This window comes from Ornithorhynchus anatinus, chromosome 4 (assembly GCF_004115215.2).
Source record: "Ornithorhynchus anatinus isolate Pmale09 chromosome 4, mOrnAna1.pri.v4, whole genome shotgun sequence".
NCBI classification, from domain to species: domain Eukaryota; kingdom Metazoa; phylum Chordata; class Mammalia; order Monotremata; family Ornithorhynchidae; genus Ornithorhynchus; species Ornithorhynchus anatinus.
The window spans coordinates 59,959,684-59,969,029 of record NC_041731.1 but is presented as its reverse complement, the minus strand read 5'-3'; the positions used below and the strand labels follow the sequence as shown (position 1 = coordinate 59,969,029).

Below are 9,346 nucleotides of genomic sequence, written 5' to 3'. Positions count from 1 at the left end.
GCACTGACTGTGTGCCAGGCACTGTGCTAAGCACTGGAGTGGAGACAATCAAATTGGGTTAGACACAGTCCCCGTCCTACCTGGAGCTCACACTCTTAATCCCTACTTTACAGATAACTGAGTCACAGAAAAGTGAAGTGACTTGCCCAAGCTCACACAGCAGACAAGCGGAAGAGACAGGATTAGAATCCATGACCTTCTGACTCCCAGGCCCGTGCTGTATCCACGATGCCGTATTTGTTAAGCGCTTACTATTTTCCAGGAACTATACTCAGCGCTGGGGCAGATACAGGTTAATCAGATCAGATTCAGTCCTTGTTCCACTGAGGCACAGAGAAGTTTAGTGAATTGCCCAAGGTAAGTAGGTAAGTGGAGGAGGGACGAAAATCAAGGTCTTCCAACAGCCAGGCTCGTGTTCTTTCAGCTAGGCACAGTCTCTCCCACGTTCCTGGGATAAAAGTCATGTTTCACACGATTTCCCCTACGCCACCTCGGTAGTGTGGAGTTGGCTGTCTCTTTCTCTAGGGTACCTAGTGCCAACCCCAACCAGCTGAAGGGAAAATCCATCAGCTTTAACCCACAGGGGCAAGAACTACAATGATTCATAATCTGCAAGAAGGCCACAGGAAATTATCTAAAGACATTACATTTTAAAACCCATTCAGCTTTTGGATTCTTTGATTCCCGGGAGAGTAGCAGGAAAAATACACAGTATAACTTACGCATTGGTTTTCAAGCAGGTTTCTTTATTTTTATAGTTAAGTACTTAGTAAACAGTAGGTACCCCACAAAGGGGTAGATACGAGGTGATCAGGTTGGATACAGCCCATGTGCCAAATGGGGCTCGCAGTCATAATCCCCATTTTGCAGATGAGGTAACTGAGGCACAGAGAAGTGAAGTGGCTTGCCCAAGGTGACACAACAGACATCTCACGATCGCACTGATTTAGACATACGCGAGCGTCGGCGTGCATGTTGGTGTGGTTTACGGATGATAGCAGTCGACCGAGTGCCGAAAAATGATACTAGGCACCAGAAAGATGGCAAAAATGTCTCCCAGGTGTTCCAGCTTCCCAGGGGTGGACAAGAAGCAGGAGGGCATATGGAAACACAGTTCTGGCTCCCCAAAGTTCTGTCGGCGGGAACACTATTTTAGAGTCAGAGTGTTCCCAGAATTCATTACCCTGATTCCCCTCACCGTAACGTCTTGGAAACTTCTTGGAAACAGCTGTCTAGGGGTGCTAGACATCATTTAAACCCTAGAACTTGGCCCTCCCGTTGACGGGAGAAAGCTCAGTTAAAGGGGGAGGGGCATTCACCAAGGGCACGAAGGGAAAGAGATGGTCAGCAATTATCTGCAGAGGTAAGACCCAATCAATCAATTCATTCAATAGTATTCATTCGATGGTATTTATTGAGCGCTTACGATGTGCAGAGCACTGTACTGAGCGCTTGGAATGTACAGATCGGCAACAGATAGAGACAGTCCCTGCCCTTTGACGGGCGCACGGTCTAATCAGTCAGCCGATAACATTCGCTGAAACGCTGTGTCCACGGCGCTCTCCTAAGTGCTTGGGAAGGTATAGCACAGTAAATAATGATAACGATAAGGTTGGTATTTGTTAAGCGCTTCCTGTGTGCAGAGCACTGGGGTGATCAGGTCGTCCCACGTGAGGCTCACAGTTAATCCCCATTTTACAGATGAGGTAGCTGAGGCCCGGAGAAGTGACTTGCCCACAGTCACGCAGCTGAGCGGCAGAGCCGGCATTCGAACCCATGACCTCTGACTCCCAAGCCCGGGCTCTTTCCACTGAAGCATGCTGCTTCTCTGCAATAAAGTTGGCAGACACGGACCCTACCTACAGAGGAATTTACAATCTACGAGGCGGGACAGACATTAGAATAGATCGGGGGTAGGGGAAGTAGTAGAGGGTAGGAATGTTTATAGCAGTGCTGTGGGGCTAGAGTATCGAGGGGACGAGTTCATAGTCGATGCAGAGGGCAGGGCGGATAGGAGAAATAAAAGGTTTATTCTGGGAAGACCCATCGAACTGTCAGTCAGTGGTATTTATTAATGATAATAATAAAAATGTTGGTATTTGTTAAGCGCTTACCATGTGCCAAGCACTGATCTAAGCGCTGGGGTAGACACGGGGGAATCAGGTTGTCCCACGTGGGGCTCTCAGTCCTCATCCCCATTTTACAGATGAGGTCACTGAGGCACCGAGAAGTTAAGCGACTTGCCCCAAGTCCCGCAGCCGACAAATGGCCGAGCCGGGATTCGAACCCATGACCTCCGACTCCCAAGCCCGTGCTCTTTCCACTGAGCCACGCTGCTTCTCTAACCTGTGCCAATCACTGTACTACACACTCGGGAGAGGAAGATACAGCGTTAGACACGGTCCCTGCCCTCGAGGACCTTACAGTCCAGCGGGAGATACAGGCCCTGAAATGAGTTACGAGTAGGAAAGGACCTTGGGGAAGCCGTGCGATTTTAGGGGCAAGAGCACAGGCCTGGGTGCCAGAAGACCCGGGTTCTAAGCAGCGTGGCTCAGTGGAAAGAGCACGGGCTTTGGAGTCAGAGGTCATGGGTTCTAATCCCGGCTCCACCCCCTCTCAGCTGTGTGACTTTGGGCGAGTCGCTTCACTTCTCGGAACCTCAGTTACCTCATCTGTAAAATGGGGATTAAGACTGTGAGCCTCACGTGGGACAACCCGATCAACCCGTATCTCCCCCAGCGCTTAGAACAGTGCTCGGCATATAGCAAGCGCTTAACAAATACCAACATTATTATAATTATTATTAATTCTGCTCCACAACATGCCTCCTGTGTGACCTTGGGCAAAGAACCTCAGTTTCCCCTTGTGTAAAATGGGGATTAAATATCTGTTCTCTCTCTCCCCCCCTTACGCTGTGATCCCCATATGGGACGGGGACTGAGCCTGATCTGATCATCTTGTATCTTTCCCTCAGGCACAGTTTTTGACACATAGCAAACACTTAACTATCATTATTAGTAAGGGCAGTTTCATCTCTGTTCGGGCTAGTTGGTGTCCCTCTCTCTATACTCTCCAATGGGCAGGGACCGTCTCTATCTGTTGCCGATTTGTACATTCCAAGCGCTTAGTACAGTGCTCTGCACATAGTAAGCGCTCAATAAATACTATTGAATGAATGAATGAATGAATGAATGGGCAGGGAACATGTCTACCAACTAGGTTATATTGTATTCTTCCAAGCACTTAATACAGCGCTCCGCACAAAGAAGTGCTCAATAAATATGATTGCTTGATTGACCGACCACCAACTCCTTGTGGACAGGGAACACGGTAACCAACACTGTTATATTATACTCTCCAACTGCTCTGTACAGTGCTCTGCACAGAGTAAGTGCTTAGTAAATAGAATTGCTCGATCGATTATAGTACTCTCCCAAACGCTTAATACAGTGTTGCAAGTCCTCAAAAATTACCACTGATTGATCAATCACAGAAGCAGAGTGGCTTAGCGGATAGAGCACAGGTCTGGGAGTCAGAAGGACCTGGGTTCTAATCCCAGCTCTGCCACATTTCTGCTGTGTGACCTTGGGCAGGTCACTTAATTTCTCTGAGCCTCAGTTATCCCATCTGTAAAATGGGAATAAGAGTGTGAGTCCCATGTGGGACAGGGACTATGTCCAACCTGACTAACCTGTTTCTACCTCAGTGCTTAGAACAGTATCAGATGCATAGTAAGTGCTTAACAAGTTCCATTATTATAATTAATGATAATCTCTGATAAATACAACATGGAGCTCACCTCCTCCAAGAGATTTTCCCAGACTGAACTTTCCCTTTTCCCTCTGCTGCCTCTTTGACCACCCCCTTCACCTCCCCTCAGCTAAACCCCCTTTTCCCCCCCTTTCCCTCTGCTCCTCCCCCTCTCCCTTCCCCTCCCCTCAGCACTGTGCTCGTCCGCTCATTTGTATATATTTTTATTACCCTATTTATTTTGTTAATGAGATGTTCATCTCCTTGATTCTATTTATTGCTATTGTTTTGTCTGCCCGTCCCCCCCGATTACTCTGTAAGCCCGTCAGTGGGCAGGGACTGTCTCTATCTGTTACCGAATTGTACATTCCAAGCGCTTAGTACAGTGCTCTGCTTAATAAATGCTATTGAATGAAGGAAAGAATGGAGGTGGCAGAGGGAGAAAGGAGTAGTAAAGCAGCCCCAACATTTTTTATTCCAGGGAAAGTCAGCCGCCTTCTTGGAAGTCACGCTTGTCCTGGAGCCTTCTCTGGGAGTTTACAACTAATAGCCCCACCATTTTTTATTCCAGAGAAACTCAGCGGCCTTCTTGGAAGTTACGCTTGTCCTGGAGCCTTCTCTGGGAGTTTACAACTAATACGGCAGATGGGAGTAAGGTTCAGTTTTGATCTGGGGGCCCTAGGAACTCTCCTACTGTTCTAAAAGTATCAGAAAGCACTAGGGGAACATTCCATCCTGGCTAACGTCGAGACTTTGGGATCAGAGACTACCTCCTGGGAATGGACCTGGACTAGACCGTAAGCTCTCTGTGGGCCGGGACTCTGTTCTACTGAACTCCCTGCATGCCGTCAGTGCTCAGTGAATACGACTGATTTACTGATTGTACTTGAGAGGATACCCTAGGCTCCTCCCAAAAGCCAGAAAGGGAGTCTGATCAAGAAGAGAGGGATGCTGGCACTGGAATGTTCCAGAACTGTGCAGGAGTCAGTCCTCAAGGACTCAGTCCTCAAGCCTCAGTTCCCTCATCTGTAAAATGGGGATTAAGACTGTGAGCCCCACGTGGGACAACCTGATTCCCCTATGTCTACCCCAGAGCTTAGAACAGTGCTCGGCACATAGTAAGCGCTTAACAAATACCAACATTATTATTATTATTATCTGTAATTTATCTATTCATATTTATGTCTGTCTCCCTCTCTAAATTTGCTCCCTTTCTTCATCTCCCCTCCCAGTCTCACAGCACTTATGTACATCTCTGTAATTTATTTATTCATATTTATGTCTGTCTCCCTCTCTAAATCGTAAGCTTGCTGTGGGCAGGGAATATATCTGTTTATGGTTGTATCTGTTTATGGTGTATACCAACCACTTAGTATAGTCCTCTGCACATATTAAGTGCTCAATAAATACAAATGAACAAATGGATTGTACACATACGGGGTGCAGAGCACCATACTAAGCGCTTGGGAGAGTACAGCATAACACTAACAGACACATTCCCTGTCCACACAAGCTTACAGTCTAGAGAGGGAAATGGACATTAATATAAATGAATAATAGATATGCACATTAGTGCTGTGGAACTGGGATGAATAAAGGGAGGAAGTCAGGGTGACGTAGAAGGGAATTGAAGAAAATGAAAAGTGGGCTTAATCCTTGGAGACTCAACACTGGTCTCAAACTGTTTCTGAGGAGGCAAACTTTACGGGGTGTCACTTGTCTGGAAAGCAACTTGCCAGCAATTCCAAGTGAGAACGAGGGCGTAGCTTGAAAATAGAACCGAAAGCCCGTTCCTCCCCAGCAAGCCTGATTGGATGGAAGCTCCAAAGGAGCGTTAGGGTAAATGCCAGAGAACCAAACTCAGGAAATTTGGCACCTCGAACGCTCATACTACGTTGCCGAGATAAATTAAACTTTTATTTTGCATGCCTGTGGGAGTTTCCAGTCCCAATTCTTTAAAATTCTAATTATTAAAAAAAAAGCTCTGAAATTTCAGAATTAGGTTTTATGTAAAAATGAAAAAGAGGAAAAACAGGGGGAAAAGGTGACATAATGTCACTTGACAAATGAAATATGAGCCTCATTTTCCGTGGGCACCTTTAGAAGCAGGACACACTTTCGAAGAAGTCAGGGATGGTCTTATAAGAGAGGTACGGAAGGTGGGTAAGATGTTTCCTGAGCTGGTGGGCAGGGATGGGGTGGGGGGGGTGGACGAGGAGGGGCAGGTCCATCTGTTTCCCAACCCCATTTCATGGGACGCTCGACTCCAGATCCCAGTTCAGTGATGAGCTGTGAGGAATCAATCTCGACCCGTGAGGTACCATAAGAAAATGCTAAATTTGGCAGTGGGGAAGGAGGCAGACATCAGGCACATTGTTCTTCATCTGGGATGTCAGTCAACTGTATTTATTTAGCCCTTATTGTGGTCAGAGCACTGTACTAAGCACTTGGGATAGTCTAATATAACAATATATTGAACCCACTCCTCCCCACAGTGCGCTTACAGTCTACAGTCTGTTAGAACTAGAGCAGAGAGGGAATTTAGTCTCAAGCAAAAACCATCCGCTGACTGTTTCTTCGAATCCTCTGATTCCTGTAGGGAGGCAGTGAAGGGACCCCTAGGCTTGGACCGCAGATTCAGTCGTATTGTCGCTCTTGTAGGCTGCAGCCTGTAGCCTCCTCTAGGAGGCTGCCCAGCCTGGAGGAGTTCATCCTCTTCCAGCATGAAAATAATTATGGCATTTATTAAGCACTCATGTCTGGCTCACAGTGCACTAAATATAAATACTAGACTGCTTAAGACGGTCTCTGTCCCACACAAGGCTCACAATCCAAGGCTTACTAAGCAGCGTGGCGCAGGGGAAAGAGCCCGGGCTTTGGAGTCGGGGCTCATGAGTTCGAATCCCAGCTCTGCCACTTGTCAGCTGTGTGACTGTGGGCAAGTCACTTCACTTCTCTGTGCCTCAGTTCCCTCATCTGTAAAATGGGGATTAAGACTGGGAGCCCGCCGTGGGACAACCTGATACCCCTGTGTTTACCCCAGCGCTTAGAACAGCGCTCTGCACACAGTAAGCGCTTAACAAATACCAACATCCAAGAGGTAAACGGTCACTCTGCTGTTCCATGTAATTGTCATTGTAGGGGCCTGGGAGTCAGAAGGACCTGAGTTCTAGTCCCGGCTCCACTGCTTGTCTCCTGTGTGATCACTTCACTTCTCTGGGCCTCAGTTAAATCATCTTAAAATGGGGATTAAGTCCGTGAGTCACTGTCCCTAATTATCTTATATCTTTCCCAGCGCTTACTACAATACCTGGCATATAGTCAGCACTTAATAAATACCACAGTTATTATTATTATTACTGTTATTATTACACCCCAGCTTTACTACTACCTTGGCCTCTTGGTTGACTTTCCTATGCTCAGTGGCAAGAGCCTGGGCTTGGGAGTCAGAGTTCATGGGTTCGAATCCCAGCTCTGCTACTTGTCAGCTGTGTGACTATGGGCAAGTCACTTCACTTCTCTGGGCCTCAGTTACCTCATCTGTAAAATGGGGATTAACTGTGAGCCTCACGTGGGACAATCTGATTACCCTGTATCTACCCCAGCGCTTAGAACAGTGCTCTGCACATAGTAAGCACTTAACAAATACCAACATTATTATTATTATTATCTCCAGTCTTTCCCCCGTCTAGTGTGTTCTTTACTCTCCTACGCAGCTCATTTAAAAAAAAAAAGTCAAGTCCCCCAAGTCTCCCCATTCCTCAGAAACCTCCAATGGCTACCCCTTCTTCTTCCCATCATTTCCAGGCTATAAAAGGGATACGGGAAAAGCGGCTCAGTAAGACTCCTGGAGACATGGGAGGTGGAGAGGATTTTGTGGGAAGAAAAAGGTAAAGAAGGTCAAAATGTGAATAGGTGAAGTCACTAGGACTACTTAAACCATAGCCATTAACTTTTGTCTACTTCTGTTTTAGCATCTGAACATTTTAGAAATTTGGCCTTTTCATCCTTAAAGCTTAGTTTCATCTTTCTTCCTGAATGATAATCTGCTGTTTGCATCAAAGACCCCAACTTCTCCACCACAGCATTCACTTTCTTTCCAAAATGAAGAACTCCGTTAGTACAAACAAAATTGATTTAAAAGCACTGGCATTCAAAAACCTGAGGCTTTTTTTTTTGCCCACAGGGAAGTGATGCACATCCACCGAACTCTTAGAAAATCGAGTTTATATTGAAAATCTGTCTGGAAACTAAAATGAATGTCGTGCGGCTAAATCATATCCTGATACACCTAATCAATCAATCAAGCGATCAAACAGTACCACACACGGAGCTCCTACGGTGTGCATAGCACTGTACCAAGAACTATGGGAGAGGGCACTCATTATAGGTTGAGGGAGTAAGCTTAGCAGAAAGAGCCCAGCCTGATGTATGATCTCAGATCAATTATTTACCTATCTAAGCCTCAGTTTCCTCAACTGTGTAATGGGGATACTAACACCAATCTCTGCCTCACAGGGTATAACCTACTCTCTTCATTTTTAAGGGAAGCAGCATGGCCTACTGGAAAGAGCACTGGCCTGAGAGTCAGAGGGCTTGGGTTCTAATCCTGCCTTCACCACATAAGTGGGCAAGTCACTTCACTTCTCTGGGCCTCAGTTTCTTCATCTGTAAAATGGGGATTAAATCTGACTCCCTCCTACTTGGACAGTGAGCCTCATGTGGGACAGGGACTGGGTCTAATCTGATTATCTTGTATCCACCCCAGTGCTTATAACAGTGCTGGACACATAGTAAGTGCTTAACAAGTACCAGTAAGCATATTATATAGAAATATAATATAATAATACTGATAGTGCTAAGCATTAGCCCATGCTCCATCCACTAGGCAGTACTGCTTCTAAGAGAACACCCCCAGAAAGGAAAAGAACCCACACGGGACCCTGGTATAATTATCAATCCAAGAATATGGCAGCAGATGAAGTGTTCCATAACAATGCAGTTAACTCGCTCATCCTTATCCTGTGGACTCCGACCTACAGATCAAAGACCACTGTCCTCTGGGCCCATTTTACACCTTCCAGCGCTGCTTCCCCCTCTCCAGTCCCTCCCTGAAGGTGGAAATCGTGGCTTCTGACATCAGGGTGGATGATCCGGGGCATTCTCGAGGTCTTTTATACCTTCCACCCCAGCGCTTGACACATAGTAAGTGCTTAACAAGTTCCAATAAGTAGATTATATAATAATACCGATAGTGGTAAGCATTAGAGAAGGGAGTTGGTTTGTAGTTCCTTTATTGAGTAGTCACAAGGAAGGACAGTTATTTTTACTAAGTGCATCAAAGGGTAAAACTCCAAATTACTGTCCCCGATAAATCCCCAGGACCCCAGATCATACAAATCCATCAGCCATCTCTAGCACCTCTGAATTTATGTATATCCATTATTATTTATGAATCATATTTATTGAGTGCTTATTATGTGAGAAGCACTGTATTAAGCACTTGGGAGAGAACAACATAACATCAAACACATTCCCTGTTCATCCTCAGCACATCTATATATATATATATCTATTTCATAGATATATATATATA

The 9,346-nt window shown here is 46.0% G+C and overlaps 1 protein-coding gene across 3 annotated transcripts in view; it reads right to left on the bottom strand.

Annotated features, from left to right (window-relative positions):
* Window positions 1–9,346, bottom strand: part of CPQ (carboxypeptidase Q) — a 419,427-nt gene that overhangs the window by 24,171 nt on the left and 385,910 nt on the right. The window lies entirely within an intron of this gene.